Source organism: Leucopleurus acutus, assembly GCF_964270905.1.
Source record: "Leucopleurus acutus genome assembly, chromosome: 19".
Taxonomy (NCBI): Eukaryota; Metazoa; Chordata; class Mammalia; order Artiodactyla; family Delphinidae; genus Leucopleurus; species Leucopleurus acutus.
The window spans coordinates 42,076,704-42,092,163 of record NC_139161.1 but is presented as its reverse complement, the minus strand read 5'-3'; the positions used below and the strand labels follow the sequence as shown (position 1 = coordinate 42,092,163).

The 15,460-nt window shown below is 46.9% G+C and overlaps 1 protein-coding gene across 1 annotated transcript in view; it reads right to left on the bottom strand.

The window, feature by feature from the left end:
• The window catches only part of ASIC2 (acid sensing ion channel subunit 2), a gene marked incomplete at both ends in the record, with an annotated part of 1,014,886 nt that overhangs the window by 327,097 nt on the left and 672,329 nt on the right, over positions 1-15,460 (bottom strand). The window lies entirely within an intron of this gene.

Here is a 15,460-nt window from a genome sequence, read left to right as displayed (position 1 = left end):
GCACTGGTGTTGTTCAGAGAGGATTTATTAGCTCTGAAACCAAAGCTTGCCATATATATATATATATATATATATATATATATATATATTTTTTTTTTTTACTGGAAATGCCATGGCAGGAACTCTCCTTTTTATAAAACTTAGGAAATTTGATTTGCCTGGGGCAGGTCAGATCACACCTTCCCCAGGCCAAGGCACGGTGGGCAGGACCCTGCTTGTCCCAGCTGCTGCTACCTCTGGATCCCACAGTTGGACCCCTTTACCCTTCTTTGGTGTTGACCATATTCAGGCCTCCTGCAGCACAGGGCTCTTTGGGGGATGTTTGGGTCCTGGATGAGGGGTCAAGGGGACCACCTTCCAGCCTGTGACTATGCTGTCCAAGGCTGCAGAAGGACCAACACTGGCTGCTTTCACCCCTTGCCAGTCCAGCCCAGCTACTGGCCTCCATCAGACTCTCTACTCTTGTGTCCCCTTATCCAGAAGGATGGGGAAACCTCTGGCCCTGGAGTCAGGTAGCTCCAACTCAACTCTGCCGCTTCTGATACGTGCCCTGGAGCCAGGCACTGAAACTCTCCATCTCTCCTCCCTTCCTTGGCGGTCGGGTGATAACACCACCTGGAAAGTTTGTTCTGGGGAGAAAATGAGATAATTCATGAAAAGAGCTGTGCACAGTAACTGGCGGAGAGCAGGTGTTCAAAATCTGGTAGCAATTTCCATGGTCATGAAGGACATGAAAGCACAGATCATGGCAAAGTCGGGCCCAGGCTCAATCCTGGCTCCTCCATATACTAGCTGAATGGCCTTTAGCAAGTTCTCTGAGCCTTGAATTCCTTTGTGGAAATAAGACTGTACCCAGCTTATCCTAGAGGTAGCGTGAGGATAAACTGAGGTGAGGTATATGAACTATTGGTACTGTTTCTGACACATAAGAATTTGAGAAGTATAGAACTGACCCCTCTGTATCCATGGGTTTTGCCTCCAGGGATTCAAACAACCGAGATCTTGGGTTGGTTGAATCCACAGATGTGAAACCACGGATACGGAGGGTGGGCTGTACTGACCGTACCAGCCATCTTACATAAGGGACTTGAGCATCCTCGGATTCTGGTCCCCGTGGGGCCTCCCGGAACCAATCCCCCGCAGATACGGGGGACGACCTTATAATTTAACTGCCATCTGGTAGGTACTCGATGGCCCTTAGCTGTTTGCTGTGCGGCCCTGTGTTAACCCTTTGTTGGATCTCCCTGGTGTTGAATGCTATCCTGTGCTCACTTTGCTGGGGTCGCCTGCTCTCTCAGACCCTGGGCTCCGTCTCTGCTTTAGACTTGCTTGCAGCACTCCTGGTGGAATAAAAGTCCTCAGTGGGTGGGTCTAATTCCTATCCCAGCACCTTTCAGAATCCTTCTCAACTTGGGCTAGTGACCTGGGCCAGTCTCAGCTCGGACCCAGAACAGGATGCAAAAACACACGAATTGAAAACTAGAGCCTTCTTTCCAGGTGAATAGTCCACGATGTTGAAATTTTATACCAAGTTTGATCTTTCCCAGAGACATGACAGTGTGGCTTGGGTCGGAAACCTCTCTATCAGAAAGCTGAGGAAAGATGTCTCCGGACCCCAACATGGTCTTCTCTGAAGCAGGAGGCCACACTGGAAGCAGTATCTCGGGGACCACAAGCTCAAGTGATGGAGCCATGGAAATTCAGCCCCTCCCACGTGAACATAAAGACAAGAGGAGGATTCCCACTGTGTGTTTGTCCTGCAGACCTACCATGTGCCAGACACTGCTGGATACTCTACACACATGATCTCATTCACTCTCCTGTAACATGAGTTCTATTACCTTCGTCTTACTGAGAAAGGCATTGAGACTCAGAGGAGATAAGTAACTTATGCAGGTCTACCCTGCTCTCTGAGGCGGGTACTACGCCATTTCACTCCCCAGGGGTAAATACAATGCTTGGTACACATTAGGAGCTCACTAAATGCTGAAGTGATGAGAATGTATTATGTTTTGCCCTGTTTTCTACTTGCCCCGTACTCCCAGATTTCTCGCAGTTTCCCAGCCTCGCCACATCCCTTTCTGGTCCGTGTTTTTGTGCCCTCTGCCTAGAATCTCTCTCCCCTTTCTCCACCAAGCAAATTCCCATCCCCCCTTCAAGACCTAGCTCAAATGTCACCTTTTCTGTGAAGTTTTTAATAGTCCCTTCTGTAGAGTTAGTATCTCCCATGCAGGGTCCCACAGCAATCTCTCCACCCATCTAAAAAGGCACTTATCACATAATTACAATTACTTGATTATGTATCTTTTTCTTTAATTAGACAGCTTGAGGATTAGGCCATGTTGGAGTTGCCTTTGTGCCCAGAATGTCCATATAGAAAACAGAGAAACCATGCACGTTAACTTGTCTTCATGTAAATACTCCTTAACCATATTCACTTCTCTTCCATTTAAAAACAGCCCCTGTCTCCCGAGTTCAACCCCTGTCTCCCGAGAGTAGAGGGTACTTCTTAGGTTGTTAATGCCAAGAAACAGGTGCACAGGAAATTGTCACGGAGTGACTGGCAGTCGTAGGCTTTACGGCAGAAACACATCCCAGTATCAATAGTAAATTGACCTTTTGACTCATACTTTGCCCTTTTGTGAACTTGACATAGCAGATCAATTCTTCCATGTCTCAGTGTCTAGACATCTGGAGACAGTCCGTTTAGCCAGCATCAGGGTCCCACCCTAGGCCTCTGTTCTTGACCTGACAAATCCCATGTTTCTGTCAATGACTCAGAAAAATATTACAATGAGTTTTGCTCATCAAATTTGCAGATGACAGGACAGTGGCAGGGATGGTGATTATGTCCGATGAGAGAATCAGGATCCAAAATGATTGCAATAAGCTGGAACAAAGGGTCAATTCATTTAGCAGAGATTAATCCTGGGTCCAGAAACCAACCGTTCAGGGATTGGACGGGGGCGGTGGTGTTATTTTGCAGAAGTGTGAGGGGCAAAGGCTCGTTTCCTTGGGAGTGGTGTGGCCGAATGGAAGCCGAATGTGCATTATAAAAAGTAGGGGTTCTCAAAGGAAGGAGGTGATGGTCCTTCTGCTCTAGTCTCTGGTCTGGTGGTACCTGGAGGGAGATGCTCACTTCTGGTCCCCACCCTTTAGTGAGGCATTGACAAAGTGGTCCATGTCCCAAGAAAAGCAACCTGATATTGAGGGCACTGAAATCCAAGAAACTGGGGGAATGTTACCCTGTAGAAGAGGGGCAGAAGCAGGAACAGGACCACCCTTTGCAAATATCCAGTTTATCACACCGAAGACTGATTTTGTAAGGCTAACGCCCAGAAGCAACATGTCAGCCAGACATACTTCTGTTCTACATAAGAAAGAATATTCTAGTAAGTCAGCACTATTCGTGAGGGGAATGAGCTGCTCTGTGATGCTGGGAGCTCTCTTGAACTATCTGTCAGGAGTATTATGGGAGGGACTGTGATGTTGGAGAGAGGTATCAACTTCCAGGTCCACACGTGAGAGGCTCAAATTCCAAATTACAATTGTTTTCCTATTGTTTCAATGCCCTGAATTTCCCCAGGCTATCTCAGTCCAGTGGGAAGGTGGGACGGTGGACAAGTGGGCATTATGGGAGATGCACACCAGGCTCTATCTGTCCTGCCAAGGGCAGATCACTGACCTTGAATGAAGGTCATGTCCGTCCATTCTCTCTGGGCTCAGGGTAAGTTCTTTCCGTTAGGCTCCTCTTTTCCTCATGCACGTACACTCAATCCTGAGGCACGCCCAACAAACCTGAATCCCCGGGGTATCCAGCCCAAGATCCCCAGCTGGGACCAGTCCTTTGATAACTAAGTTGCTTGCATTTTAGTTCCATAAATCTCACTCACACTCCCAACAGTAAATCCCTGGAGGGCAGGGCTTTAGCTGTGATTACATTAAGCGCTTCTCTCATAGCATAATCGTTAGGAGTGTGTGCTCTGAAGTCAGATGGACTCGGGTTCAAATTCTAAATCCCACCTCTAGCCTTTAATAGCTGCATAAATTGGCCAAGATTTGAGCCTCTCTAAGGCTCAGTTTCCCTGTCTGTAAAATGGGGGAGATCACATTTCCTACTTGGTCAGTTGTAAAGATTAAATAAGATATGCAAATGTAGGATTTAGCAAAAAGGTAACACACGGTAAGTACTCAACACAGTAGCCACAGTAACTCTACCATGACTGCAAGAACTGCAAGACTGAATAGCCTCCCTTCTGCTCTGCTGGGTTTTTCCTGGCCTCTGCGTCCATCACTACCCAGCCCCTGTGTCCTTCCCTTTGGGTTATACCGGGGACTATTCTTCTGAGCGCTCCTGCTTCCTCCTAGGTGGGCCCCACCATTTTCAGCGGTAGCCATTGTGCCTGCGTATCCCCTCATTCCTCATGGCACGTCACTCTCATTTTCCTCCCACACAACATTGTTCCAGTGGTAACTTTCAGATTTCTCTTATTTCAGGGGGAAAGCTGTTCTCTCCTATGCCTTGCATTTTAATGACTTTCATTGCTATTGCTCATTTTGATCTGTTTAATAACATGTTTTAAACTAATGCCCTGTAATAAAAGGATTTCATGACGAATGCAGGCAGCTGCGTAATGCAGTGAGTTCATTTAGTTTCACTTTTCATATGAGGCCCTGCTGGAGGTAAGTTTTGCAACTCTGCAAAAGTTTGGGGGATGAGTGTTGCCGGGGGAAGCTGAGAAGGGGATGTGCATTGCAGGGACGGATCCACAGGGTGCAAAAGAGTAGAGTTTGCCTCTGCAGAGTCGGGGTGGAAAGGGCGGAAGAATCCCCATCTCGTGGCTGGCTGCTGGCTCTGAGGAGGAATACCAAAGCCTTAACGAAGACAAGATATCGCACGGTGAGTGCGGGGGCTCCTATGATGGTGACAGACCGAGGTTTACAGATCCCGCCCAACCCTACCCACTGGCAATGATGATCACATCTTCCATTCGCATCCTACTTCATTATCTAACAGATCCAAGGAATGATGTCTTCTTCATCTTTGTATTCCCAATATCTAACTGGACCTGACACATACAAGGTGTTTGCTAAACTGAAATAAATCCTTTTTCCCCTACATCATTTCCCCTCTAGGTGCTCTCTCCTACAGGCATGCGTCTTCAACAGCCACCTCTTAGCTGATGACAGAAACTTCTATCTCTCACCCTTGACCTCTAGGGACCTACCTGTATCTCCAAGTACCCACTAATTTTAGCCACGTGGCTGTGTCACATTCACTTTTGACTTACTATGTCTAAAGCTGGATTTATCACCTTCCCCTACGCTCCCAACCCTCTTACCACACCTGGTGCTTTGCATCTGGTACCTATTCCAGTGAACAGCCCCACTGACACCAGTGCACACTCAGCTGAGAACCCAGGATATCTTGATATCTCTCCACCTTAGTGGTGATCTACTCAATCACAAAGTTTTGTTGATTCTACCTAAGAAGCAGAGTTCGAATCCCTCCACTTCTCTTCATTGATTCTGTCACCACCTTCATCTAAGCTACAGCCATCCCTCCTGTGAACTCTAACTTATACCCACCATCACACCATTCTCCAACAAGGAACAAGATGCTCTCTCTCTGATTATGCCCCCCGCCAAACTCTATGCCCTTTAAGTTATCCCACCAACATCCTTAAGTTGTCCATGGGTTCCCGGAAGGAGCGGAGCCCTTCTGATCTTGCTGGTCTCATCTTTTGTGTAGCTTTCAGATTTTCTGTCACATCCCTTATTTGAGGGGTCCCCCTTAGTCAGTATAAGCCAGGCTATGCTGTGTAATAAATAAACCCTGACAATTCAGTGACTTAACGTGGCAAATGTTTATCTCCTGCCCACTTAAAGCCCAGGGTAGGGTGGTTGTTCTCCAAATGGTAACTCAGCAACCCAGGCTGCTTCCATCTTCAATACCTCCATGTCAATTCATGGCCTCTGTGGGCATCTCAGCAGGGGAATAGAGATCATGAAGAATCTACCCCCCACTCTTAACTGCCCTCAAACAGATGGGACAGCACATCCCTTCTGTTTACAGCTCATTGGCCAGAACTAGTCATCTGAATCCCAACTGAACTGCAAAGGAGGCTGAGGAGCCTGGATATAAACACTGGACAAAGAAGAAAATGGATATGATGAGGTTCACTCATCTGTCCTAGAGGGAGGTCACCCTAGATCTGCTAGTAGATTCTACGCTCAACTGGAAATTCCATCATATGTGAAAAATTGCTGGGCAGGGTTTCAGCAAACATGTCAGCAGAGCAAAGACCACATGAAGAGACTATGAGGCTAGCTCTTATAAATGAAGTTGGGTGGGAAACGAATGATAGCTCTCCCAGGACGAAGACACCTCACCCATTAGTTCAATCTGTCTGCAGAAGGAGAGCAAGGAAGAGGTTTCAAAAGAACATATCACAGTAGCCCCTAACAAAAAGATCCTTGTATGTCTTCATGAATGTAAATTAGGAGGGCTGGCATACATTCCTGGAAACCATGAGAGACTTGGCAAAGTATTTATGAACAGGAATACTATGGTGAGTTTGCGGAAATGAGAATTGAGCACAATAAACACTTTCCAAGGATTGTGGGGAGGTGACAAGGATGAATTAACTACAATAAAATGCATTAAGCAAGTATAGAGGACCAACTCCATGCTGGGCTCCTTGTGGGGGTTGAGAATCATGGCGCACTGAGACCGGAGCCTGAGACTGGCACATGCCATTCCTCCTGCCTTGAATGCCTCTCCCACTCTCCTCTTTTATTCTGACAGAGTTAACTCCTCCTTTTCTTCAAAAATGCAGCCCCATTGTTCTGTTCGTCATATGTACTTTGTAATTATGTATTACTGTGTGCAAATCACCTCTCCCCAATTTAATGGCTTAAAAAACCCAAACAGTCATTATTTTGTGGTTTCTGTGGCATCCCAGGAATCTGAAAACGGCCTGGTTGGGTGCCTCTGCCTGAGGGCCTCCAGAAAGCCTGCAACGTGTCTGCTGGGGCTGCGGTCTCATCTGAAAGCTCAGCTGGGGGGACTCCTGCAGTTGTTAGCAGAATTCAGTTTCTCACGGAATGTTAGATTCCTCAGTCTCCATTGGCTGGGGCCTCCCTCAGTTCTTTGCCATGAGGAGATCTCCACAGGGCAGCCCACAACGTGGCAGCTGGCTTTCCTCAGGGTGAGCGAGTGAGTGAGTGACAAAGTGTGAGAGGACATGCAAGATGAAAACCACATCCTCTTTGTAACTCACAGGATCTTTGAGTGTCTTTGTCATCTCAGAAGTGACACCCATCACTTCTGCATATTATATTCACTAGAAGCAAGTCACCAGGGGCCAAACCACCTCATTCAAGGGAAGAGACTTACATAAGGGCAGAGATGCAGGAGGTGGAGATCACTGGGTACCAACTTACAGGCTGCCTACCATGTGCCTAATTCCTCTAGGAATTAGCTGTGGCCAAATAGAGAAAAAGGGAGGAGACAGTACAGTCTCTGTAACATGTATAGCATGTCTTCCTTAACTCTCTCCCCACAATGTCCCACAGCCTGGTCTGCTGCTTAGTATCTGAGAGCTGGAAAGGAATTTAGAAGTCATCTTGTCTAATATCTTCATGTTGTAGATGAGGAGGAAGGCATAGTAAGGGTGTGTGACCTTCCCAAAAGGATGGAGTTATTTGCAGAGTGGAGCCTAGAACTCAAGTCACCTGTTTTTCTCAAATGTTGGCTTCTTCCATCTACCTTCTCCCACCTATTCTCCTCCTAATCTCCTACAACTTTCTCAGTACTAGTCACTCCACAGGAATTATATCTCAAAGGTCACCTAGAAACTTCTTGGTCAAGTATTTGATCCTGACCCACCTGAGTTCTCACCTCCTTTGGCTTGCATGAGACCACACAGACCTGGTCCCACCTTCTCTCTCAGTGGCCAGTGGCTAGTCCTCCCCCTGTACCAAGCACAAAAATTTTACAATATTCCTGATACTCAGACCTTAGACTCTGCCCTTTTACTGACATCTAGGCTCCTTGATGGACTTGATGTTCTTGGGGCTTTGAGGATCACATCCCCTTGCTTTGACCTTGTGATGCACATCATTTCTCCATTTCTAACTTCCTGGTGGGCATTCTCATTGACCTGACATTGATGCCTAAACTCAACTATGATAATGAGAACAACTCCAGCTATGTATGTGCCAGTTCCTAGGCTGAGTGCATTATTTATATTTCTAATTTAATCCTCTCAAGAACACTGTACGCAAGTAATACAGTTCATATTATATAGATGAGAAAACTAGGCTCAGAGCGTAAAGTGGCTTGTCTGATATTCCACAACTAGAAATGGATCCCTGTCCTTTTGATTCCCAATCTGTGCTTTTAACCACTACCCTCACGATTTTGCCTCTAAAACTATTCCCTCCAAACTTTCCTATTTCTGTTCTTCCCTTCTCCAATTTATTCAGCATTAAACTCCTGGAGCTTAAAGCACGCCATGTCATGGAGCACCTCTATGCCTTCATACATGTTGTTCTCTCTGCCTGGAAGGCCCTTCCTCTTATCATCAGTATGGTCAGTGCATCCCCTCCACATCACCCCAGTGCTGAGGTCCTCATTTCCTGGTTGGTGTCACATGGCTGAGTCACAGTGAGCTCAAAACTGTCCTCATTGGCTAGGTCTTTGTCACGGGAGCCAAGGTGCCCCAGTGCTGAAATGGTGCCTGAAGATGCCTCTACAAAAGCAGCTATCGCCTAAGCTGTCACGACTTGTTTACCTATGCGTATCCCCTTCTGCGCATGTACTTTACAGGAGCAGGGGCTGTGAATGCTTACTTCCGCAGCTCCCACCCTGGCAGCAGACACCTGACGGATAACGAATCATCTCTGATGCAGCTCATTCCTTTAATCCCCACAGCGAATCAGTCAACAAGCCCTGCAGAATTTTCTTTGTTAGATTTCTCAGACCTCTTCCTCACTTTCTATTTTCCCAGCCATCATCCCAAGTGTGTGTCTCCAGACCTCTCATGCGGCCCCATTGGCATCACCTCCAAGCTTACCACCTGACTCATTCCTTGTTCTCCTGTCCAGTTCATCCTGATGATTTCTACTCTATTAACACTGTTTTGTACACATCACTTGCCTGTTCAATGACTCCCCAATGCCTACGTAATAGAGCTCAAGCTTCTTAGCTTGGCTTTCAATAAACTTCCCAATATGTCTGCACGTGCCCTCCAATCTCCCAGTCACTGCGGCACTATGTAAATTACCTGCTCTAGCTAAGTGTGCTATTGGCCGTCTTTAATGCTCCGTTGAGTCCCACTTCCACGCCATTGCTTACACTGTTCTTCCTGATCAGAATGCCACCCCTTCTTCCCTCCACATATCTGAACTCTACCCTGTCTTCACATCCCAGTTTAATGATCTCTTCCTCCGCTAACTGTCTCTGATCATTGACCCACAGCAACTTTTCTCATCTGGTGTAGAGGGAAAAGCTTGAACTTTACTACCTGAGAGATATGAGTCAGAGTTTCAAGTACTGGCTAGTTGAGTGGCCTTGGGCAAGTTATATAACTACTAATGCTAGGTAAAATAGGAGATGATAATACCTATGTCCTGGGATTGTGGAGAGGATGAAATGAGGGAATGTGTGTTCTGAAAACAGGTTCCTGTTGGTGACCTAAGCTGTGTTGGTCCAGGATTCAGATGGAGCTGGGCACACCTGGAGTGTCCATGGAGTAGACACACATGACACTGTTTGCACCAAGAGAAGAACCCACCCGTGGTGTCTAAGACTCTAGGTGACCAGACATGACTGAGGCAATGCCTTGGTGACAGGGACCAAGCACAGCCATGAAGGGTCCGGGTCCCAGGGACCATGCTCCTACATGGGAATTGCAATCCTTCCACCTCTTAACTGTGAAATTTTGGGCAAGTTCCTTTACCTCTCTTTTTCTCTCTTGCTTAATTTTTAAAATAGGGATTAAATATGGAACTATTTCACAGGGTTAATGTGACAATAAGTAAAATACCTATAGAGAGTTCAGCACATCTTTGGCAGACTGTAAGCCTTTAATGAATGCTAACTATTATGTTTTATAGTATTATTCTTGAGGCTGGCCTCTGTGGACTTGTCTTTATCCCAGGGCACAGGGGGGCTGTGAGTAAAAAGGGAAAGAGATGTTGCACTAATCATCGCTGGAAGAGCCCGGTGGGAGCAGAGGGAAGCCTGCTCCACAGCAGCTGTTACAGAAGGTAGCACAGGTGAAATGATGTCGCAGAAAACAGCCGGAAACTGGGTCACCCATCAGGAGGAGCGCGATGGCTCTCAGCGCTGGCTGCAGGTTGGAGCTGGGGGCTGGCAACAAATGCTGATGCCTGGGCCCCACTACTGGGGTTTCTGATTGAATGTGTCGGGCTAGGCTCATCTACGGGTATTTTTTCAAAGCCTCTTGGGGATCAGGGGTTGACAAACACTAGGCTAAAGAGAGACAAAGGTCAAGGTCAGAATAATGTGAACCAGGAAGGGAGGGGAGAAGTGAGGAGGCAGAACAGAGTTGAAGGGAAATGATCCCAAAGACTAGATCCCAGGACCAGGGTGAGGCAAGGGAGGTAGGTATTGAATCAAAATTTATGGAGAGTGAATGCCGTCTTAAATGCTGTATCCTAGGCATCTCACTTGCCTTACCTTAGAACCAGTCCTGCCTGGAGACTTTCCTAGGGGCTGACAGCAATACCTTAAGCGTTTCCCTTGTGTAGGTGAGTCATGTCTTTTGGAAACACATATACAAAAAAGGAAGAGACTGAATTGCTACTCTCATCCATCCATCCATCATCTATCCATCCATCCATCCGTCCATCACCCATTCACTCATTTATTCATTCGTAAAAATACACTGAGGACCTATTATGTACAAACACCTAGCTAGGCCTCCAATCTGCTGTCATCTACCCAAATAGGTCCAAATTGTTTGTTGCCTCTTTGTGTATCTGTTGGGGGTTCTGCTTCTGATCTTAACTTATGAAGAGGAAGACCAGGGGAAAACCCTGGATCTTCTCCAGCTCTGGAACCAGGGTCCAGATGGGCTGGATGAATGTCACTATGGGTGAAGTCCATATGGGTGGTGTGTGGGCTTTTCCCACCAGAGGTCTGGTAATTTGGAAGGAAAAAAATTGTGCACTGACTGTAGCACTAAGTAGCTGTGGAATCTTGACCAATGTGTCTAACCTCCCCAAACTATGTTTCAAAATTTGTAAAATAGGAACATTAGGTGGTAGTAATGATTAAGTAAGTAAATAAGCACGTGAGGCCTGATTCATGGTAAGTGTTCATCACAAAGGCCAGAGAAGTCAGGAATGCAATTGGTAGGACTTTTGAATTACTTAGAGGCTTTTGTTTTTCACTCTGTGATCAATTGGAGAACATCAGATTTTCTCTACCTAAGCTGATCCCTTCATAACCAAAGAAACTTAGAACTTGGGATTGGCAGAAATGTCAATGCTATCTAGTCCAACTCCCTTGCTTCACAAATAAAGAAATCAGCCCAGAGAGGGCTGGTGCTTTGGCTGAGGTCGCATAGCCAGTCATGGACTCATCGCATTGGATGAAGCTTGGAATACTTTGTCCAAGCCCTCTGTGCAGCACCCAGGAGCAGACACACCTCTGGATTCTGCTGAATACAATATGAACCATTTAAACAATGTGGCTCTGAAGCTCTGAATCGGTACAACAGAAACAAGAGTCAAAATTTCACATTTTCTTGAGCATCTACTATGTACTAGGCACACATATTCATGCTGTCTCATTCAATCTTTATAAACTCCCGTGAAGTAGGTATTATGATTATTTCCTCTGTTTCACAGATGTGGGAAACTGAAGTTCAAAGAGATGAAGTGACTTACCCAGGGACTCATTGCGGGGAAGTGGTGGTGTGGGGCTTGAATCCAGGTCATTGTAGCCTCACAGTTCACACTTACTGTGCTTTATCTCATTGCCTCACTTACAGAAGCTGCCCCCAAATAATTTGTAGATATTTCTGTGTCTAGAGTGGATCCTGGATCACACATCTGGGGCTACAGTGGAGGACTGGTGGCATTTCTCATCGTGGAGACACGATTAGACCACTTCTCTAATAATCTTTCACATACAGCTGAAATATATCAGAGGGAACTTCATGATGAGGGAAGGCATTGGGAAGTTCACCTACCCCAATTCTCTGCCCCAATTCACCTACCCCAGTTGGGAAGTTCACCTACCTCCAATGCGTGAAATCTGCCATTAGTGATTCATTCCTTTGGCTGATTTGTGCCTCTCATCCTGAATAGCTGGGAGTGGGGATGAAGGCACAGCAGGAGTGAGTTTATTCTTCCTTCCCCCAGCTGTTAAACTCTGACTCATCTTTCAAGGCCCAGCACAAAAGTCATCAAACACAGGAACTTATATTCTGAGTCATCACTCTGGGCTATGTGCTGAGGATAGAAGAACTATTAAGGAAGCATAGGTCCTGGCTAGACTGCTCACTGTCTGGTGGGGAGGCTGGCTGAGAAAATGCACACTTGCAATGCAAAGTGGAAAGGATGAAGGATGCAAACAGGGGTGTTCAGAGGGGCCTCCCAAGCCAGAGGAGGGCAGGGTCTAGGGCTATGTCTGTTGCCAAATTTCCCTGGAATAGAGTTTCTCCACCCATAGTGCTCACCTAGCGTTTTGCACGATTCCTGTCAAAACACTAATCTTGGCCACTTGTAAAGGTCTATTTACTTGTCTGTCCTTGGATGAGGGTTCCTTCGCTAGGGGCCCTGTGTCACTCGGCTCTGTATTCCCTACAGCTAGCAAGGGGCCTGGCACATAGTAGGTGGTCAGTAAATGTTACTCGAGGGAAAGAATGGATAAAAATACAGGGCAGACTAAAGATAAGACATAACAGGGATACTGGGAGGAAAAGAAGACTAGAAGAAAGACACAGACACATGAGGTAAGAAAGACTGGGACTGCGGGCCCTTCTAAATCACACTGGACCTACTTTCTGTTTTGGCCAGAGCTGGGGGCCTGGGACAGGATGGAGACCAAGGGAAGGCCCTTGAGGTACTGGAGAAAGGAGGTGATCATCCTCCCATCACCCTGTCAACATCTGGTTAGTGCAGCAGGAAAGCTCAGGGCACAGCTCAAGGTCTAGCTGGAGGAGCCCCATTGGGCATTTTCCATCTCCCAGCTCTACAGCACTTTAATTTCGCTTTTCATATTGATTGAGATCCCAGTTTTATTGTGAATAATTCACTAATTCACTGTACCGTTTTTTGAAATCTCTATTTAATTGGGTTTTTTTGGTTTTGAGTTACAGTGATTTATATTTGTCGAATAATGACCTAGTCAATGAAGATCACAGAGAAAAAAGCTATCTTCGACTGAGAAGTTTTCCATGGTGGTAAGAACAGTACAGCCTGTGGAGAAGGCACAGGGAGATGCCTCTGTCTGTTCTCTCTCCTTGAGCCCCAGACCTTACGCTATGCTCTTGTTTTCCCTTGGCTTGATGATCTTCTAACATTTTTTTTTTTTTTTTTTGCGGTACGCGGGCCTCTCACTGCTGTGGCCTCTCCCATTGCGGAGCACAGGCTCCGGACGCGCAGGCTCAGCGGCCATGGCTCACGGACCCAGCCGCTCCACGGCATGTGGGATCCTCCCGGACCGGGGCACGAAGCCGTGTCCCCTGCATCGGCAGGCGGACTCTCAACCACTGCGCCACCAGGGAAGCCGATGATCTTCTAACAACGATATCCTTTACTTGTATATCATGCTTATTATTCATTTATCTCCCTCTCCCACACTATAATGTAAGTTCCATGACACTAGAAATCTTTGTCTATTTTGTTCACTGATATAGCCCCGAAATCTAGGAAAGGGCCTGGAAGATAGAATGTGTTCAATGAATATTTGTTGAATGAATGAATAAATAAATGAAAGAGCACAGGTTAATGCAATCCAAGACTTTGAGGCCACTCTGAATGAAGGGAGGGGGGAATTTCAAAGTTGTGGGCTCATGACTACTGGAAACCTGTCGGAGCCAAGATGACATTGAGCCACTTGGTGATGGCGGTAGTCATGGTGATGATGATGGAGGTCACGATAGGGATGATGATGGTAATGGTGGCGGTGATGGTGGGGATGGTGGGCATGGTGGAGTGGTAATAATAATGATGATGGTGGTAGCAGTACTGGTACTGATGGTGATGATTATAATAAAAAGCAAAATCAGGGCTACAACTCAAGTCTTAATGTCCATTAAGCCACCATTTACTGAACTCTTGTGTTCCAGACATACTTCTAGGGCTCTACACTCCTCGCTCCTGGAGATTTTGGAGTCAGAGACTCAAACGACTCACTGCAAGTACCCCACTTGTAGGTGATAACGAGTTCGGATAGTGATGGTACCATTTTGGGGGTGCCCATTTCCCACCGTGTACCCAGGGGAGCAGAGACAGGAAGGCTGGAGGGAGAGCGTCCTGAGTGATTACGCCTCCCTTCCCACTTTGCCTCCAACTTCCACACTCTCTTCTGACCCAGCCTAACCCATGCCCCATCCTTAGGTGGTGTTAGGATACAAAAAATCACCCCCAGCTAGATCCTTGTCTGACCTGTTTCCCAGTTCACACTGGACATCGTGTGCAGGCCCAGTGCTTGGACCCCCAACAGTGACTGAGAAGCAGCTTCTGCTCTCAGTGTGGCCATAGTTTTGTAACAACCCGTGATATGTGCCCCCCTCCCCAGCTTCCTGGCATTTCTGATGGGGAGAAAGCCATGGGCAGAAAGTCTGTCAGCAGTGTGTCCTGAGGCATGCGTGTGTGTGTGTGCGTGCGCGCGCGCGCGCGTGTGTGTGCGTGTGTGTGTGTGTGTGTGTGTTCGTGGTGGGCAGTACCAAACAGTGACCTGAGTTTAGCGTGGCTGTCATTCTGCTCCATCCAACGCTTGAGACCTTGTCACTTGGGGCGATTGGAAGAGTGAGTCCTTTTCAGATAAGGCTGGGACCCTATCTACCTCACTAATTAACTTCCCAAGAAATTTGTCTTAAAAGGGGACAAAACAAGCAGACCTGGCTTACCTTAGAGACCTTTCCGCACAGGTCTGGGCCAAAAGTCTGTTCCAAACCATACATTATTAATTTCTCTGTTGCCTATGAGGAGGCTAGCCTGGGTCGAAGCTGCAGACTGCTGAATTTGGTCTTCCCAACAACCTCTCTCTTTTTTCTCCTCCAACTGCAAGGACCATTTTGACAGGAGTTCCTGGAGTAGGATATTTGGAAAGGACCTGAGAAGTGCCTTCCGGAGGGAAGGTGGGAGCAAGCAGATGTGGAGGTCCTTGTGTGCCCAGTGCTGTGTGCCTTATTCTACCTGTGTGGTCTTATCCAAGGTCTCATCCTGGATCTGCCAGGACCTAAAGTTTGAAGCA